This window comes from Macaca mulatta, chromosome 5 (genome assembly GCF_049350105.2).
Source record: "Macaca mulatta isolate MMU2019108-1 chromosome 5, T2T-MMU8v2.0, whole genome shotgun sequence".
Classification (NCBI taxonomy): domain Eukaryota; kingdom Metazoa; phylum Chordata; class Mammalia; order Primates; family Cercopithecidae; genus Macaca; species Macaca mulatta.
The window spans coordinates 161,129,631-161,150,593 of NC_133410.1; the positions used below are offsets into that span (position 1 = coordinate 161,129,631).

At 44.5% G+C, this 20,963-nt stretch overlaps 1 protein-coding gene and 1 pseudogene across 6 annotated transcripts in view; both read right to left on the reverse strand.

Annotated features, from left to right (window-relative positions):
• The window catches only part of FBXW7 (F-box and WD repeat domain containing 7), a 210,790-nt gene extending 208,571 nt beyond the window's left edge, over positions 1-2,219 (reverse strand). For all 6 annotated transcript variants that reach the window (XM_015139318.3, XM_078001492.1, XM_015139317.3 and 3 more), the window contains exon 1: positions 1,061-2,219. The gene's annotated coding sequence lies outside the window, so the exon portion shown is untranslated. The remainder of the gene's footprint in view (positions 1-1,060) is intronic.
• A 15,119-nt stretch (positions 2,220-17,338) lies between these two features.
• Positions 17,339-18,078, reverse strand: LOC696923 (small ribosomal subunit protein eS1 pseudogene; annotated as a pseudogene).
• Positions 18,079-20,963: the final 2,885 nt, after the last annotated feature.

Consider the following 20,963-nt stretch of genomic DNA (forward strand, 5'->3'; position numbering starts at 1 on the left):
GTGGCTTCAGACAGAACGAGCCCACAGTTGTCTAGATGGACCACAATTCTCAGTATAGTACTGCCTATGCCTTCCTACATAAAATCCTGCTCTATGTTTAACCCTTAAGGTCTGTATATGAAATGTTAATTACTTTTATGAACCTTTAACTTGGCACTCTGACAAGATACCTAAAATACAAGTCAAAGGTTTTATAAACTTCAACTTTAAAATAATGGAAAGAAAAAATCATTCCTGACTTAAATATCAAAGGTGTATCCTAAATTGATACAGAAATAAAGATAATTCAAAAGAGCAAAGCCTCAAACCAAATAAAAAAGTCCTCAAACCAAATAAAAAAGTGTTGTCATTTGTTACTCTAAAAAAAAAAGGGGGGGGGGGGTGAAGGGAAAAAAAATCACAACTTTTATAAAATGATTAATGTGATAAATGCTCTTCCCCAAAAAAGTTGTGATTCCTGAGAACTCAAGTTCCTGAATAACTGACATCTGTTACAGTGTCCTACTAACACACATGAATTGGATCCAGGAACTGAGAAGCTTAACTCCTGTACCAATAGGTACTGAAATGAACCTCTCTCAGGACTGGCTTTTGGTTTTGTTTTGTTTAAAAAAAAAAACAAAGGAATTTTACTTTCAGGGGTCCACAGGGTAAGTGGTTCTCACTCGGGAACCTATATGAGAGTACCCCAGAAACAAAACGTAAACCGCACACACCCACAGTACCAGGAAAAGTTTACAGATACAGACGGCCTCTGTGCGCACATATGCTCTGGCTTCCTCAATTTCCCTTTGCCAACTACTGGCCAGAAAGGTGCGAGTATTCACTCTGGAGAAAGAACTCCTCCAAGTAAAACCTGCATACTTGCATTACTCGTACAAAGAGCTAAAAAGTCACAAAATACAGGCCTCTCTAACACCTCTCCCCCTCTGTGAATAAAGCTAGACCCTCTCATTGACAGACTCCCAACACTACTGGAGAACATCAGCAAAACTCCAGGAGGAAGCGCCGGCATCCTCCCACTTTCTCCCCCTCAATCCCCTCTCCCGGGGCCACTCACACTTTTAGAGAAGAGCCGCGGCGCCGAGAAAGTGAGTTGGTTCCCTTCCTCCTTCGGACTGAGGCGGCAGCTGCGGAAGGCTCCGGCGCGGTACTGAGGTTGAAGCGGTGCTCGTGTCGCTAAACCAGGCGGCCACCCGGGTCTCTTCCGTGCTGCCAGGGGAGAGGAGGCGGCGGCCCCGCTTACCTCCTCTTTTCCTCTTCCTGGGTCTTTTCAGGCTGCGGCTTCTGCCCGTCCAGGGCCACTTCTCCCGGGACAGTCAGGTTTGGGAGACTCCGAATTTTGTTTTTGTAAAGTTTCCTCTGGGTGGAGGCTGCAGCCGGCCCCCCGGGTCCCCCCCGGCCCCGCCGCCCTCGGGACTGGGGCGGGGGAGGGGGGCTCTAAGAACTCCTCCCGGAGTCCAGCCAAGGAGCCGGGGGGCCGGCGACTGGCCAAGGGAGAAGACCCCCGGAGGGGGCTGAGGGGAGGGGAAAGGTGAGGAAAGGACGGCGGCGTCGGTCCTGCTCTCTCCGCCGCCCCAGCCGCAGCTTCACATCGGGGTCCCCGCCCCCCCGGCCGGGGGGTGGTTGCCGAGCTTGGTTGGGGCCCCGGTTCATACACTCCGGGGCAAGATGCTACGGCCCCGGGCGGGTGGCCGAGGCGGCGGCGAGGCGAGGGACCCGGCCGGCTCCGCTCGGCGCCGCCCCCGCTCCCGGCTCCCGCATGTGTCGCTGCGGCTGGGACCCCCCTCCCTACACCTTGGGGGTCTCTCGCCCCAGGCCCCCCGGGACGAGGCAGAAGCTCCGGCGCCTCCTCAGCGTTCTCTCACCACGGAGCAGCTACCCAGTCCCGGCCGGTGGTAGCCGCCTCCCTGCCCCCCAAGCCGCCGGCTCCGGCTCAGGCTCGGGCTCCGGCTCCGGCTCCGGCTCCGGCGTGTGCAGCAGCCGCCGCTGCCGGCCGGGAAGGTGAGGGGGGGAGAGGAGTGCGGCCGCGGCTCTCGCTGGCCCAGGTGAGAGCGAAGGTCTCGGCGGCCAGTGCAGGGGGGCTGGGTCTCTCGGATACGCCTTCGCTCTTACTCTCAGCGGCGGCAGCAGCGACAGCGCCCGGAGCTCAGCTCGCTGTCTGCCTCGCTCTGTGCGGGGCTCTCGCCTCACTCCAGAGAGAGGGGCGGGAGGAGAGCGGCGCCTGCCGATGACGCAAGTCACCTAGCAACCACTCTCTTCCCCCTCCTTCTTCTTTCCGCTCTGAGGCTTCCTCCGCTGGCCTCTTTTCCCCTTCCAGCCACCCCGCCCTGGGCGCCTCTGGCGCCCTCTGATGACGCTCCAAGGGAAGAGGAAGTGGGGATCGGCGAGCGGGTGGGTGCGCCTCGGGCCGCGGGACTCGCAGCCGCCGCCGCCGCTGCCGCCTCTACGGCCGCGTCAGAACTGAAGAGAGGAAGGGGAGGAGCCGAGTCGAGCCTAAGCTGCCGCCCGATCTTACCCCTGACCCGAGGGCGGCCTGGAGAGCTTGCTCTGTAGCGGTTTCCTTCGGGGCAGGTGGGGACTGCTCCTTTGGGGGGAAAGAGGAGGCCCAGGCCGCGCCTTCAGACAGCTGCACGCACCACCCGAAGATGAGGCATTTGGCCCCAGACCCTTGAAAAGCCGGACTGATCGAGGAGTTCCCGCACAGCCTGACCCGCTGCACCTGCTCCAGGGAGAGAGCGCCCCAACCTTCCCGTGGCATGGGGTGAGACCCGGCGTTGGATAACGTGTGGTCGGGACGAGCAAATGTTTGATGAATGAATGAATGAATGAATGCCTCTCTCACGTGGCACTCACGAAGCTCAGAGGATATGGTGGAAGTGCAAGTGCTTTGTAAACTACAGTGCATTGTACAAATGAGTTGTAATAAATTCCTTCACTCCTCCTAGCCGTGAAAGGAAACAGGGGTGCGGCTTGAGTACAGTCACAACCTGAGTCTTTAGTGGACAAGGAGACGAAATGCCGGGCAGAGGAAGGAACCCATCCTCGTGCAGATTGTTAGGATGGCGGGAAGGGAGGATTGGAAGGGAGCCATCCTCTGGGAGATTGTTGAAGGATTTTTAACTGTCAGGGGAAGAATTTAATAGTGCCTCACTTTTACGAATGGTTCTTTCTTATGGCTTGGGGCTTTCGAGAACTTCTGATCTTGGTTCATCAGTGTACGTTGTCATCAAGAAATGTTAGCCTGTGTTTCAGGTCTGACTCAAAGGTTATTTTCTTTCTAAAATAAATGTTATTACTATTATGCAGCTTTTCCTACAGATGTTATCCTGGAAAGGAAAGTCAAGTAAAAACTCATGAAGTTTAAAGTGTAGTTCTCTAGGAAAAGAAATTTAAGATAAAAGGACCAGAATCCTCAGAAATCTGTCTTAAGTGAGTAGTATGAGGAAAAGATTAAAACAGCAGCAATGATGAAAGCAGATTCCACAATTCTGTCCGTGGACCCTAGTACACTCTACCTCCTTGGGAAGCAGTAGTAATGGACTTTACAAGTCTTTCCACCTGAAGGAGAGGGTGAGATAGGAGCAAGTGTAATATAGACAAATGTGGGAAGCTCTGGGTTTCTCCCACTACTGCCACTACCATCTGCAAACAGTAGACTAAGGAGCCTTTTAACTGGGTAAATACAAGGCCTCGTGTTCATTAAAATGCTGCGGGAAAGGTGGTGGGAGGGGCAAAGGAGAATGTGGCAAAACCAAGGAGAGACTCACAGACTAGCACCTGACCCTACTGCCCTTGATCTGAAGTTCCAAGAGCCAGGTTAAATATCCTGCTTAAATTACCCTGGATTTTTCTGTCTTTACATGACCAATCCCCTGCTACAGCCTTCCAAATAAGACTCACAGTTAATCAGACCAACAAGTGATGGTTTCACATGGCTACAAAATAAATATTTTTTTGTTTTTCCCCCTCTTCCTATCTTACAGCAGGGGAATGGTGGAAATTAAAGGAGTAAAACACACAGATTTAGGGGATTTTGTGAAGCTAAACACCTCAGAGAGTTTAACCTTTGTGGGCTTTGAAGGAAAAGAGTGCAAACATCAGAATTCTGCAGCCCAGCAGAGAACACCTCCAGTTAAGTGTGTACCACATAGGGTTTTTCAGCAGCGTGATCTTCTGTTTTCACTGTCAGTGGCTCCACCTTACAACCTCAGTGCTGAGGAACAGAAGGGCACTCAGGAGAGCCTGAGCCACCTACTTAGAAAGTATTTAATAACAGCACACTAAGCTTACTGGGCTAGATACCCTCCTCAACACCCAGCTTGATAACAGGAGGAAACAGCTGGAACTGGAGGCTGGAGAGAAGGAAGTTCATACATTTCCAACTTGGTCTGCATCTCTTTAGTTCCTTGTATTGCTTATTAATCCAGAGGAGAAAACAGCTAGTTAATTCAAAATTCCAAAAAATCTGAAGTTTTAGCTAATAGTTCCTTCCCTGGTTCATCAATTTAAGATAAAGACCTAAAAACTGTGTTAAAATATAGAACAAAGGAGATTCTTATAAGGTTTTTGACCTCTACACTTGAAAGTGAGCTCTTATGAGAAATTAATCAATGTTTTGTTATTCCACATCAGTGGGTTTTACTGTCAAAGATTGTATAAGCTAAATTATCTGGCAAAATTTTGCTTTCCAGAAATGCTATCTATAGTATATTAATTTTAACATTTTTATTGTGAAATATAGTTTAAATACATAAAGCAATTATATAGTATAATAATTATTATAAAGGAAACCACCATGTAACCGATCAACCAGGTCAAGAAATGGAATATTTCCAGCAACTCAGAAGTTCCCCGCCCTGCCCCATGACCTTCCTGAACACAACTCTTTCCCTCCCTCCTAAATGTAGCCATTATTCTAACATTTGTGATAATCATTTCCTTGCTTTTCTTTGTCGCAAGCATGCATCCCTAAACAATATATTGTTTAGTTTCACTCTTTGTTTTGAACTTGATGTAACTGGAACAATATAATATGTAATCTGTTGTTCTTGCTGCTTTTGCTCAACATTGTTTTTAATTCGTATGTTGTTCAGGTTGCTCCTATAGCTGTAATTTGTGCATTTTCATTGCTGCATATTACAGTGTCCCATTGTACCAGTATGTGACAATATGTTTAGCCATTCTGTTGCCGATAGACATCGGGGTTGTTTCTAGTTTAGGATTGTTATAAATGCTAATGTGAACATTCTTCATATATGTGTTCCATCACATCTATGTCAGTTTCTGTATAGCATATACCTGGGAGTGGTAAGATGTATCATAAACTTGAATAAATAATGCCAAGTTCTTTTCTAGAGGGTTACACACTCACATTAGGTATGTATGAGTCCCATTGCTCCACACCTTCACAACACTTGACATTGTTGGTTGTTTCTGTTTTGCCAGTCTGGTGGGCGTGTAGTAGTATATCATTATGGTTTTAACTGGCATTTCTCTGGTTACTGATGCTGTTGAGAACCTTTTTGTGTACAACTAGCCATTCGGATTTACATTTTTGTGGTGCATTATTATCTTTTCAATGTCTAAGTCTCTGAGATGCCCAGCTTCTCAATATCCTTTCATAGTCCATATTTGAACAGGTAAAGTAATGTCATGGGATGTTGAGGGTGTCGCTTTTCTGGCCGGAAACCTCTGTGGCCTGTGGCGCCTTTGCCCAAGTCTTGCTCAGGCCCACTGGGCTCATTCCACCTACTTGGCCTGGCAGGCTGTGCTCAACTTACGTTACCGGCCTGGATCCCACGTCTGCCAAGAGCAAGTACGGCGTGGAGCAGCAAGGCATGTGTGAGCGAGCGTGAGGTCTGGCTACTGCACAGTCAGACACACCAGCTGCTGCAGTGGGGCGGGCAGCTCCAGATGTGCCAGCTCTCTGCAAGGCTGTGGCTGGACCGGGCATACTGCAAGCAGCTTCCACAGCTGGCACCAGGGAACACATTGGCACCCAGAGGCTTGGAGATGCCAGGAACTGCAGGGACCCAAAGAGGGAGTCACAGCCCTGGGTTGGGGAGCTCCCAGGTCTGGACTCCCCGAAAGGCCACAGCCCTTCTCTTCACCCACAACTTGGCAGCAAGGGGGATGTCTTAGCCCCGTTTGTGTTATAGCTCCTTTAGCCTCACGATTTGGCAGGTCCCAAGTTCTTCTCCTGTGACCAGAAAGAACGAGGTATGCAGACAAGTGGAGGGTGAGCAAGATGTTATTGAGTGATGGAACAGCTCAGAGGAGACCCACAGCGGGTAGCTCCTTTCTGCAGCCAGGGTGTCCCAATGAGTGTTCAGCTCCTAGCAGAGAGGGTGGCTCCTTTCTGCTAGGCAGGTTGTCCTGATGAGTTTTCAGCTCTCAGCAGAGAGGAGAGCTCCTCTTTGCAAGGTAGCTCGTCTATGCAGGAAGGTTGTTCCAACAAATGTTCAGTTCTCAGCAGGGAGGGTAGCTGGTCTCCGCAGCTGGTCATCCTAACAAGTGTTCAGCTAGCAGCAGAGAAGGTAGTTCCTCTCTGCAGCTGGTCATCCATCCTCTGCTCAGTTCTGACTGAGCCCCGGGCTTTTACGGGCCTCAGAGGGGAGGAAGTGCATGCTGATTGGCCCTTGGGCAGGCCCAGGAAAAAGCACCATAAGTTCCCCCTCTGGTGTGCAGGATGGGCAGCCCAGTCCCCGGGCTTCAGGCCTTACCCGGCCTAAAGGTGGGGCTTCACTGCGAACCTGCTCCTTTCCACTCTGAAGCCTGTCTGCCTCCTACCACTTTTCATGGCACCCAGGCTATTCCTGCAGAGGGGCGCCTGTGAGGCCAGGCCTCAGCCCTGCCAACCCTTGCCTCCCTCCCATGCTTGTCGGCGCCCAACATCTAGAGGGGGCGGAAGCAGCAGGGGGCTGGCATGTCAGTACTGCCCCAAGCCTGCACATACCCAACTGGGCTGTGACAGAACTCGGGCTTGGCCCCAACCCCGTTCTGAGATCGGAGCAGGCTCTGGGAGCGGAGAGAGGCCAGGCAGTGGGAACAGACACCCCCAGGCCTGCAGGGGGAATGGGGCCTTCCTGTCCCCCAGAGGGTGCAGAGTGCAGAGATGCCCTGGTCCTGCGCCTGGGAGGGTGGGATTCCCGCCTGCTCCATGGAGTGTACAGGCAGCCCCAGCTGCGCCTCCTTGCAGCCCAGGGCGAGGACTCCAGGTCCTTGCTGGGCCGCTCTCTGCCCACCTCTCCGTGCCCGACCATGCTGCTCCCCTGCTGGCAGGCAGCTCAACCTTGCCCCATCACAGCAGCCCCCAGGGCAGTGGGCTCTGGGGACTTTCCACCTCCTCCGCACGTGCTCCCCACAGTGACAGTGGGCGAGAGCAGTAATTCAGGGTCAGGGTCTGGAGCAGTGGAGGCTCCAAGGCTGGGAATGGGTCCTGTCTGGCCATATGAGGATGGGTACTGGGGGCCGCCGCACAGTTGTCCACCTCGGGAACGTGGGGCGCAAAGGTCCCACAACTGCCACTGCCACTCCCACGGCCGCTCCTGCCACCAATGCTCACACATCCGTGCTGCAGCCGGCGTGATGGCAGTGGCTGCTCTGGACGGCCTGCCATTGCCATCAGTAATGCCACCAAGTAAGTTATATTTGGGACAAGTTCCTTCCAAAATAAGAATAGTTATAGGTTACCTAGTTATATTTTTTTATTACTTTGATTATAAACTTTTTCGTTTAGACAGGGTTTCACTCTGTCACAAAGGCTGGAGTACAGTGGTTTAATCATAGCTCACTGAAGTCTCAAGCTCCCGGACTCAAGCGCTCCTCCTGCCTCCGCCTCTCAAGCAGCTAGGACTACAGGCACGTGCTACCACCTGGCTAATTTTTTTATTGTTTATAGAGACAGGGTCTCACTATATTGCCCAGGCTGGTCTCAAACGCCAGGACTCAAGCAGTCTTCCAACCTCAGCCTCAGGTGTGAGCCACCATGCTCACCCTATAAACTTTTTTTTTTCTTGACTTTTTTCATTTTCTTTTTTTCTTTTTTTACTTTTTTTTTTTTTTTTTTGAGACAAAGTCTCACCCTGTCACCCAGGGTGGAGTGCATTAATGCAAGTGAACACAGCCCACTGCAGCCTCAACCTGGACTCAATGGATTCCCCCACCTCAGCTTCCTGAGGCCACAGGGATGCACCACCACACCCAGCTAATAAACTTCTTAAAAGTTGGCCTACAGCGCTTTTTTTTCTTTACCATCCAAAATCATGCAATTTTTCAACTATTAGACTATTGCCAGCAATCCCTCATGGTGGCTTCTTTTTGTTGTTGTATTTTAGTTTCCTCCAAGAATATAAAGGCAATTTTAATTCTCTTGAATCTGTGTAACTAAACTTTGTTTTGTTGCTGTGTATTTTTCTCAAGGCAATTGTGCAAAAAAATTTTTTCCCTGCACATATTCTTTTCATTTCCCAGGTTCATTGATTTTTTAAAAGTCACAATGGCTTTTTCTTTACTACTAACATTCCTGCTACAATTTATGGATTTTTTTTTTTAATTTCACTCATTAACATCAAATACACAACATTGGTGTCACTGCCTGGCATATTTTCCCAACATTCTACATTTTATTATTTTCATTAATTTCTTATCTCTCAGTTCTCTGTTTAGAATCAGTGATATTTTAAAACTGGAGGAAGGTGAGACCCAGAGAAATTGACTTACCCAGAGTCAGGAGGGCAAGTAAATGGGAAGCCCGGACTCCACCACAAGTCTTCAGATACGGTACGCTTGTGATTGTATCACTCTGACTCTGTCTTCTGGAACAATAAGGTAAATTAATTCCCAAAGTCTGTAGAATATTGTTCATTTCCACATGGCAGACCTCTTATTCTACAATTGAATAAGGTTTATTTTAAGCCTCACAGCTTTAGGATCAGATTAATATTGATACAAATAGAAATAAATTTTTTAAAAGTTAAAGATTAGGCCAGGCACAGTGGCTCATATCTGTAATCCCAACACTTTGGGAGGCCGAGGCAGGTGGATCACCTGAGGTCAGGAGTTCAAGACCAGCCTGACCAAAATGGAGAAACCCCGTCTCTGCTAAAAATACAAAATTAGCCAGGCGTGGTGGTGCATGCCTGTAATCCTAGCTACTCAGGAGGCTGAGACAAGAGAATCGCTTGAACCCGGAAGGCAGAGGTTACAGTGAGCCGAGATTGTGCCATTGCACTCCAGCCTGGGCAACAAGAGCAAAACTTTGTCTCAAAAAATAAATAAATAAATAAAGATTAATATAAATAGTAGCACTAAAAATGGATTAAATGGAAGAAAACTTGCTTTAAAACATAAAGTTTCTCCACTCTCCCCTTCATCCCTTATGGCCAATCTGTCACTGGTCCCTATTGCTTCTTCAAAGAATCGCCATACTTCCTTAATAACTGAGAAAAGAGTTTTACCAAATAGAAGTGTCAAATGTTGCAGGAATGCCATTGGATATGGTAATGAGTTTCTTAATAATTTCATAGTACTGTAAAAATGTTGGAGGCTTTCAGAATTTAATGATATTTTAAAATACAAGAATAGGCCAGGCACAGTGGCTCATTTCTGTAATCCCAGCACTTTGGGAGGCTGAGGCGGGCAGATCACTTGAGGTCAGGTGTTCGAAACCAGCCTAGCCAAAATCGTGAAACCCCCATCTCTACTAAAAATACAAAAATTAGCTGGGTGTGGTGGCTTGCACCTGTAATCCCAGCTACTCAGGAGGCTGAGGTATGAGAATTGCTTGAACCCAGGAGGCAGATTTTGCAGTGAGCCAAGATCGTGCCAGGGCACTCCAGCCTGGGCGACAGAGTGAGACTTTCTCATAAAATAATAAAATAAAATAAATAAAATAAAATAATTAAAATGCAAATCAACCTGGAAAACTTACAGACTAATGATGAGATTTCCCCTGTGTTACCTTTCTGATCATCTGTGTTTGCAAAAAGATTAATACTGAAGATTAATGATAGATGACCACTGGCTTTAATAGAAATTGAAATAACTTTGAATCACGTATAATCATTGAAAATGTAACCTTTAGCTTTAGAGGAATCCTTCAGGATACAAGCCAGTTGATTTTGTCATAAATAGTCATGAAATATTTTTATCAATAAAATCCAGCTATTTTTAAAATTAAAAATTGAGTAAAACAGAATTAAAAATAGCTTCTTAAAAATATTAAGGTAGGCTTAAATGTAACTAAACTTGTAGAGCAAAGGCTTTAAAATGTTCTGGCTTGAAATTCAAAGTTAAATTATTGAATTAACAATAGGGAGTTCCCAAAGGGACCAGCTTTATAAATATTATTAGTATATTTTTTGTTTTAACTTCCAAAAGGCAGTATTGAGTCAATAAAATTTTACTATCATCTACTATTTTCTAACATCAGAGCAAAGTACTGAACATACAGTGATGAGAAGAGGAAAAAAAAGACCATGTCCCTCCCTTCATGGAGCATACAGTCTGATACCTAGAATGTGCCAGACTCAGTACTTGGCCCTAGCCACTACCATCTAAAATTATTTAATCTAGGCCAGCCACGGTGACTCACGCCTGTAATCCCAGCACTTTGGGAGGCCAAGGCAGGTGGATCACTTGACCTCAGGAGTTCAAGACTAGCCTGGCCAACGTAGTGAAGCCCCATCTCTACTAAAAATACAAAAATTAGCTGGGTGTGGTGGTGCGTACCTGTAATCCCAGCTACTCGGGAGGCTGTTGGAGAAGAATCACTTGAACCCGGAAGGAGGAAGTTGCAATGAGCCAAGATCGTGCCATTGCACTCCAACCTGGGCAACAAGAGCAAAACTCCATCTCGAAAACATTAAAATAAAATTATTTGATCTATATTTTGTGAGGATGTGATCTACAAATAAATGAGTCACTGCTTGCATTCTCAGGATAAACAAATGGCATTCTAGAAACCTTCAATCCTATTTGTCATTTTTCAAATTTTCATTATGGCAGTTTTTAAAAATACAGAAACATGGCCTGGCATGGCAAGTCACGCCTGTAATCCCAGCACTTTGGGAGGCCAAGGCAGGTGGATTGATTGAGCCCAGGAATTCAAGACCAGCCTGGGCAAAATGGTGAAACCCCATCTCTACAAAAAAATACAAAAATTAGCTGGGTGTGGTGGCACAAACCTGTAGTCCCAGCCACTCGAGAGGCTGAGGTAGAAGGATTAGCTGACCCAGGGAGGTTGAGGCTTCAGTGAGCCGTGATCATGCCACTGCACTCCAGCCTGAGCAACAGAATGAGATCCTGTCTCAAAAAAAAAAAAAAAAAAATACAGAAGCATTGAACATTACAATGTATGGTCATACACCATAATGCTCATAATACCATCATATACTGAGGCTATTTCTCTTCCTTTGCCATCTTTATTGTCATCCATATTGTATTAACTTTCATCGTCAAACCCATTACCTGATGACTCACAAATAATCTGCAGATCCTCCGGAGTCACATCCACACTGATTATTTACCGAATATTCCCAGCACAATTCTGTTTAGCTCTCCTTGTTAGAGTGGAGTCTTAAGGCCATACCCAGCTCTAACGAAGGCTGAGAAGGCCCCGAGTATTGTTGCCCGAAGTGAAGTTTGAGTTCTGTTAATAAGGGAAGCAGGAAAAATAGTTATAGGGTAGAAAATTACCAGTGTCTGACACACCCTTAAAGATGTTTTTATTAAACAAAAGGACCATCTACCCCAGAGATGAAATGCCACTTTCTAAACCCCAGAAGTAACTGCCATTAGTTTTTCTTTTAAATGGCAATTTTCCCCCCAATGCTTTGCATACAAATATCAGTAATATGTTGAGTCTCCTTTTTGGCTTCTTATAGTTTAAAAATTCTAGGAATTTAATTTCAGGAGCATTCTTTAATGTATGAGTTTGTGGTCTCCATTTAGTTGGCTTTGAGTACTGTACATCATCATTGCAAAACACGTTTTGGTGTGGGGGTGTGTGTGTGTGTGTGTGTGTGTGGGTGTGTGTTGGAGATGGAGTCTCACTCTGTCACCCAGGCTGGAGTGCAGTGGCGCGATCTCAGCTCACTGCAACCTTCACCTTTCGAGTTCAAGCGATTCTCCTGCCTCAACCTCCCGAGTAGCTGAGACTACAGGCACGTGCCACCATGCCTGGCTAATTTTTGTATTTTTAGTAGAGATGAGGCTTTACCATGTTGGCCAGGCTAGTCTCGAATTCCTGACAGGTGATCCGCCTGCCTTGGCCCCCCAAAGTGCTGGGATTACAGGCATGAGCCACTGCGCCTGGCCAAAACATGTTTTATTAGTGGTATTTTAAGCTCTTTTTTAGGCCCATATATAAGAATGATCATTCATTTCCTTTTAAAACCAAAACTAAACATTATGTTTATTGATTTTAAAACAATCTGAAACCTACAGAAAAGTTGGAAGTCCACTACAAATCCCTCTTTTATATTGAGCCATTTGGGAGTCAGTTGCCCATGTGATGCCCTATATGTGGGACATTCTCCAGCAGAAACACAGTACAACAGTTAAAATTTATTTTTTAGGCTGGGAATAGTGGCTCTTGCCTCTAATCCCAGCACTTTGGGAGACCAAGGTGGAGGACCATTTGATGCGAGGAGTTCAAGACCAGCCTTGCCAATATGACAAAACCCCATCCCTACTAAAAATACAAAAATTAGCCGGGCGTGGTGGTAAACACCTGTAATCCCAGCTACTCAGGAAGCTGAGGCAGGAGAATCGCTTGAACCTGGGAGGCAGAGGTTGCAGTGAGCCTAGATCACACCATTTCACTATAACCTGGGAGACATAGCTAGAGTCTGTCTCAAAAAAGAAAAAAAAAAAGAAACAGAAAGTAAAAATTGATTTTGTAATCCATTTAAATTGATTTAAATTTTAGTCCATTTTTAATTATCAATTGACCTTTATAATCAATAATATCTAATCCTGAAATCCCATCATGTGATCAATTATCCCGGTAAAATTCCTTATAGCAAAAATAATGGATCCACTTTAGAATATGTGTTGCATTTAATTGTCACATGTCTTTGGTGCCCTTTCTCTGAAACATTTCCTCAGCTTTTCTTTTATTTCCATGACCTCAGTACTTGTGAAGATTACAGCTAGTTATTATGGAACATCACGCAGTTTCAACGTGTTTGGTTTTAGCAGGAACATCACCAAACCGATGATATTCATCACTTTACGTTCTTACTGCATCTCATCAGCTGACGCCCAATTTTAATTCATTCTGTTACTCATGACGTTCACTTTAATCACTTGATTAAAATGGTATCTGCCAGGCTTCTCCACAATGAAGTTACTATTTTGTCCATATGGAATTAATAAGTATTTTGTGTGGAGATGAATCTAGATAAATATTCAATTCATCATCAAACTTCCATTTTATTGTTTTATTTCTATTAGGCTCATGGTTTCCTATTTTGTTAAATGGATTATAACCTGTTACTATTATTATTTATTTATTTTGATGCTTAAATTGCTCCCATATTTGGCTAATGGGAGTCCCTTTAAATTGGTGTCTGTGTCATTTCGTCCCATCATTCCTTGATTATTTACTTTTTTTCTTGCATAAAAAAAGTGTTCTGGCTCATCTTATACCTTTCCTGACCCAGTATTGGAATCACTTATTTCTCCAAGGGGTAAAGTTGCTAAATAAAATACAGGATAGTCAGTTAAATTTGAATTTCAGGTAAATATATATTGCAGATATGTCCCATGCAATAATATCTTCTTTGCTAAATATTTACTGTATTTTCATTTGCCAAATCTGGCACCCTGCCAAGGAGCCCTGATTCCTTTAAGTGGTGAATGGTATTTAGACGCCACAATCTGGCCAGGAGTGATGGCTCACGCCTGTAATTCCAACACTTTGGGAGGCCAAGACAGATGGATTGCTTAAGCCCAGGAGTTCGAGACCAGCCTGAACAACATGGCAAAACCCTGTCTCTACAAAAAAATACAGCGATCAGCTGGGCATGGTGGCATGTGCCTATAGTCCCAGCTACTCAGAAGACTGAGGTTGGTAGAACACCTAAGCCCAGAAGACGGAAGCTGCAGTAAGCCATGATTGTGCCACTGCACTCCAGTCTAGGTGATGGGAGTGAGACTCTATCACAAAAAAAAAAAAAAAAGAAAAGAAAACAACAACCACCAGAGCAGGTCTGCTGATTCCAGTTTTGTTTCACAGTTCTTAGGCTGTCTCGGTAGACAGTGCTAGGGAACACATACACACTCACATACACATTTACCTCTGTACATGTCAACATTGACATTGATGTCATATGGATACAGAAACATTGCATTCCATGAGTTCACACCGATATTCTAATTCTAATTCAATACCTCAGGGATTATTCCAACTTTCTCCCTTTCCATATTTATGACTCCTTTCAAAGTGAGAAACTGGACTCCCATGAACCTTAATATATTTATTTGTTTGATCCATCCCCTGGTATGTTAACCAAACTTGCATTGCTGCCACTGCTCCCTCCCCAGTGTCGCTTCCTCCTCAGTCTGTGCCCTGACCCTTGTGCCAGGCCATCCCCACATGTAGACACCCCCTTCCCTCAACTTGTGCTCTGGTAGCTCACCCAGGCCACCCCACGGTATGGATGCCCTCTTCACCTTGCTTGGGATCTGGTACCCTGGGTCAGGTCACCCTACTGCATGGATCTCTCCTCCCCCTGCTCAGGCTCTGCCACCGTACAGCAGTCTATCCTCCACTCATAAACCCTCCTTGTCCTGCTATGGAACTTACACCACCAAGATCCTTCCCCAGTGGGATATCCCTCAATTTCAGTGTGTTTTTATTTAGCAGGAACATCACTAAAGTGATGCCATGCACACCCTCCTTATCTCGCTGTAAGCACAAAAGTCTTATATAAGTTACACTTAAGTTTGAACTATTATATTACTCTTATTGCTAATAATACCAACTGAGGTTTTCGGTGTAAAAGAAAGTTTGGCAGAGGCAACTGGAAAAATAGTTATCCAATGATATTTTTATTCATTTAAATTGAGTTGATACTAACCAATATTTATTGACTAATAATAAAACCTCAAGAGAAGTCAAAATATTAAATGTAAACTCTTGGCTGTAAACCTGTGTTTCCGCTTCCTCCTAAAACCCCCTAAGATAACAGTAAAGGAATGGAAATGATACCAAAAAAAATACAAAGAGAACAGAAGAGGTGATGGCAGCGGAAAAGAATTGTCAGGAAATTCTAGAAGATAGAAAGTACTTGGACAAGGAATGACTGACTTAGAGAAAAAGAAGCTAAAGCCTATGCTCCTGCACCAGTGTCCAGCACTCTTAGGCTAATCCTTGATGCAGAACCCCAGAAAATGTCAGAAACTGAAGTCACTAATTGCCTCTCAAAACACAGGGTAAAGCAGAAAGCAGGCTTTCTCTTAAGCATGAATGGGCAACCAAGGATGACCACATGTTTGAGGAAAGTCTAATATAAAAGTTAAAAAGAAAATTAACCTAGAGAAAACAGACAAAATGGAAGTAAAAGTTATCAATATTGAGTTAAAAGTATATTAAAATGAAGGGGGGATGGTGGGGGCATGCATGAGTTTTAAGATCATTAAAGACTCAACTTTAATTGTGGGAAATTAGTAGATGTCTTGATTTCAAAAATTATGACACATATGTATAAGCATGTTAGATGCAAATACTAAAGGAAAAAACACCTAAAAGAGTGGAAAATGGTTGCTCTAAGGAAGCCATAGCAAATGAGGGGAAAGACAAGTGATACTTGATTTTCTTTGCTATAAGAAACTCTTGTTTTCCCCTATATCACTTTGATAAAAATAATTTAATTTAAAAAATTAAGTTTATACAGATTGATGTGTCTTAATATAGCACAGTTAGATAAGAAGCAGACTGAAGTGGAAACAACCAGAATTTGGCACCTAGATTCAAGTACCAATTCTGCCCATTTACTGTTCATGTAACTGTACAATAACCCTTGAGATTCAGTTTAGTTTACACATTTGTAAATTGGGGATAATTATACTTGCCTTACTGTATTAGCTTGCCTGGGCTGCTACAACAAAATGCCATGGGCTAAGTGGTTTAAAACAACAGAAATTATTGTCTTACAGTTCTGGAGGCTGGAAGTCCAAGATCAGGGTGTTGGCAGGTTTGGTTTCTCTGAGGTCTCTCTCCTTGGCTAGGAGATGCCCACCTTTTTCCTGTCTTGAAATGGTCCTTAGTGTATATGTGTGTGCATTCCTGTTTCTTCCCCTTATAAAGGTATCAGTCATCTTGGATTAGCCCCATCCCATGGCCTCACTTTAACTTAGTCACCTCTTTACAGACCTTATCACTATATACATTTACATTTTGAACTACTAGGGGTTAGCACTTCAACATATTGATTTTAGGAGAATTCAATTCAGCACCTAATACCCACCTGTTACATTCATTCATTTGCTTAGATTTGTCTCCTTCCATGTTCCAACCTGTGCTAGGCACTGAGGATTGAAATTGAGAATCAGATGAGATAATGACATTTTGAAAACTAACTTAAAATACAAAAAAAAAAAAAAATCGCACACATTAAAGTATAGCCCACCTACATAATGCTTTGCTTGCAGGAAATCATTAAATTGAATGAAGTGAAATGACGAAAATGAAAGCTTTCTAAAAGGGGGAAAAATGGGAAGCATGGACAAAGTTATAGAATAGCAACTATTATTTTTAAGCACCTGATAGGTGCCAGGCACTGACTATAAAACTTACGTAAATGGTCTCATTTAATCCTTAGTATGACCCTGCTGGGTAGCTGGCTACCAAAATCATTTTACTGGTAAGAAACCTATTACTAAGAGACTGTAACATCCCAGAGGTTATACAGCCTTGTGGCTTGAATTTGGATCTACTTAATGCCAAAGGAACTCATGTTCCTTTTACTACTCTCTACTGTAAATCACAAACATAGAGAACTATGGTTAGGCTCTATTTCTTTGCATTATTTTTTGTTAAATATTACGTATGTTCAAAAAACCGTTATTCATGTGTATGGAGAATAATAATAAAATGAACACCTGTGTACTCACCAGCTGGCTTGAGAAAGAGAATATTGCCAGTACCTTAGCAGTCCCTGCATACATCTCTCTAGCCCCATTCTCTTCCCTTTTTTCCCAGAAGTAACCATTATTCTAGTTTTGTGCTTACCCACCTGTGATACACACACACACACACATTTTCATTTTCCATGGTTTTTTTTTTCACAAATAAGACTTTTTATTTGCCATTTTAAATGTCTGAGCATTAAACGGATTCTTGGACTGGTGGTTCATATCCATCAGCTCATTCAACTTTAGCACCTGTCTCTTCTCCAGTAGCTTTTCCAGAACTGCTACCTTTGCCATGAAGCTCCATGAGATTTCCCAATTCAAACTTGGTCTTCTTCAGCATTTTTACTTTTCTAATGAAGACATCATTGAAAGAATAAATAGATTGGTAAGCCTTATCTATGTCTTTTCCAATGCTGTCTGGAATCAGTTTATTGACCACTTCTTTCAAGTCATTTGTCTGTACCTCTCGGGTCATGATTTCCATCATCTTCTTCCAGATTTGGTGGACCTGTTGGTGCTGAATGTAAGAGGTCTTCCGGATCTGATTGTTAAGTTTTCTAGTAAAAGCAACACAGAATAGACAAAGCAAGTAACCATCAGTAGTCTTGACATCAACATGAGCTTCAATCATGTCTGCCATTTTTTGACCACATAACACATTCTGCCACAGGTAAGATCCATGCCATGGAAGTTAGGTAGTTTTTTTCCCTGAACACCTTTAGTAATCAGCTTGAAGTTTCTAAATGCAACTTCATAATTTTGCAGATCATCAAGACTCACTTCAAACACATGACCCTTGAGGCCATCTGATGCAATTTTGTTTCCTTCAGTCCTGGTGACTAGTGTCTCTCCAATATTTCTTATATTGAACATAGCAGGTGCTTTCACATCATACCAGTCTTTCTTAGAAAATAGATCAACTAGGCTGGGCATGGTGGCTCACGCCTGCAATCCCAGCACTTTGGGAGGCCAAGGTGGGTGGATCACGAAGTCAAGAGATCGAGACCATCCAGGCCAACATGGTGAAACCCCATCTCTACTAAAAATACAAAAAGTAGCTGGGCATGGTGGCGCTTGCCTGTAGTCCCAGCTACCCGGGAGGCTGAGGCAGGAGAATCGCTTGAATCCAGGGGGCGGATGTTGCAGTGAGCCAAGATCACGCCACTGCACTCCAGCCTGGTGACAGAGCAAGACTCCATCTCAAAAATTAAAAAAAAGAAGAAAATAGATCAACCACTTTCTTCTTGGTTCCCCTTTTGCTGCCTTTTGTGAGGCACTTGTTCTTGCTGCTCAGAGAGCCAAAAGGCATTTTGCATGTTTTCAAAATCTAAATGATTCATGTGTTATTCTGGGACTCACTTGTTTCCTACTCAATATTAGGTTCCTAACTTATTCAGGCTGATACACGTAACCATCATTATATCCCCAGGGCCTCTGATGGTCTAGTACCACCAACCTAGTCTCCAGAATTCTGTTATTCCCATTTACTCTGGGACATTTCTTACCATCAATCTTAATCTAGAGGACAAGCAGTTCTGAGCTTCTCAGAATATATTAGCATATTGTTTATCACTTTAGTAAGGGAGTGTCCTCTAGGACCTCCCAAGAAACATTGCTGGCTGGTGGGTTCTCTGGTATTACATAGTAAATGCATTCTTGGCCAGGTGCGGTGGCTCACGCCTGTAATCCCAGCACTTTGGGAGGCTGAGGTGGGCAGATCGCTTGAGCCCAGAAGTTCAAGACCAGCCTGAGCAACATGGAAAAACACCATTTCTACAGAAAATACAAAACTTAGCTGGGCATGGTAGTGCATGCCTGTAGTTCCAACTACTCAGAGGGCTGAGGTGGGAGGATCACTTGAGCCCAGGAAATTGAGTCTGCAGAGAACTGAGATTGTGCCACTGCACTCCAGCCTGGATGACAGAGTGAAACCCTGTCTCAAAAAAAAAAAAAAAAATGCATCCTTACTTCTAATCTCTTTGAACTTACTGACCTCTTCTTCATCTCTCTTCTAAGAGGTTCCAGCATCTCCATCTTGTCATTATTTTCAAGTTTCAAGGAGCTATTTCTGCAATGTATTAGGTACAGTTCTAGGCATTCTACCAGAAGAGTGAGTCCCGTGTCACTGAATAATACACCTGTATTAACAAACTGTCCCCTATTCAGCCTTATATTCTGCCCTCCCTGATTTGGCACCTTTAAGATTCATTTCCAGGCAAGTTCTCCCACTTCCTGCTAGTACATATTTGCCAGGTTTTGCAGTGCTTTTGGTGAATAACCCCTTTCTTCAAATAACAGTATTTCCTTGCTTGACTCATAATAAGATTTCTCACTATTGGTCTAGAAGCAATGAAGAGAGGTAGGGACGGATCTTAGAAACAAGCATCGTCCTGCAAGGCATTTGCCCTTGCTACGTGAGACCTTGGCATAGTCTACGAGCAATAGAAGTCTGATTTCTCCTAGCAAGGAGAAAGGTTCCAGAGTATTCTCACTCTGAGTTTTAAGAGGAATCTGGGGTTTTAAGGTCCTCGAGCCCATCCACCCAAATATCTCCATCGGAACTCTCAAGGTCCCTCTCCTTCTTTTTCAGGTCCCTTACTTTAGCATTAGAAATTTGGGGGCTGGGCACAGTGGCTCACACCTGTAATCCCAACACTTTAGGAGGCTGAGGTGGGTGGATTGCTTGAGCCAGGAGTTGGAGACTAGCTTGGCAACATGGTGAAACCTCGTCTCTATGAAAAAAAAAAAAAAAATTAGCTGAGCATGGTGGTGCATGTCTATAGTCCCAGTTACCTGGAGGCCTGAGGTGAGAGTAGATAGATCACTTGAGCCCAGGAGGTTGAGGCTGCAGTGAGGCGTGTTCGCACCATTGCACTCCAGCCTAGATGGCAAAGTTAGACAAAGAAAGAAAGAAAGAAAGAAAGAAAGAAAGAAAGAAAGAAAGAAAGAAAGAAAGAAAGAAAGAAAGAAAGAAAGAAAGAAAGGAAGGAAGGAAGGAAGGAAGGAAGGAAGGAAGGAAGGAAGGAAGGAAGGAAGGAAGGAAGGAAGGAAGGAAGGAAGGAAGGAAAAGAAAGCTGGTTGGTGGACTGTGAAGCCAGCCTCCTTTTTAGCTCTGTTGCATTTAAAATCAAACTTGGGGTCTTATTCTTCAGCTCATTATACCCTCTGTCTACAGATGAGGCTCCCTTTAAGTGATGCCATGAAAGATTTCTGGCTTTTAACCCATGCTCTAAGTCAATGATTACCTCACCTGAGCCTGCTATTTCCTTCCTTTGTGGCTTCTCTAGTAGTTAACAACAACCAACCAGCTCCACAGTTGTCATAATTATCATTGTCCCTGTATCTTTCAGTTCAAGAGCTACTCTATCAGCCAGTGCATTCCCTCCCCTCCCCCCCACACCTACACACTACCCCAGTTAATCACAGGCAAGACTCGTAGTAATAGTGATGCTATAGCACTCCAGAGATCATCACTGCCCCACTTACTAACAATGATGGGGTTTCTGTTGACCTGCTCTCTGTTGGCCAGCAAGTGATCCAATGCTAGAATCTCATTCTGAGGGTCTCCTGCCTTGGGCCACTGCTCTGATTTACTGACTTAGGCTAGGTTCCTCCAAAACTAAGGATTTGAGTACAAGTGGTAAGTTTGAAGTGTAAAATGTACCAGGAAGAACTAGTAGAGAAGTGGAGACATGAGCCAGCAAAGGAAAGAGGCCAGCAGAATATTTAATTGCCAGGTTACCCACTGAGAACAATTGGGGCTCAATCCCACCAAAAACCTCTGGGAGATGTGGAATACACATCAAAATTTTCCCATC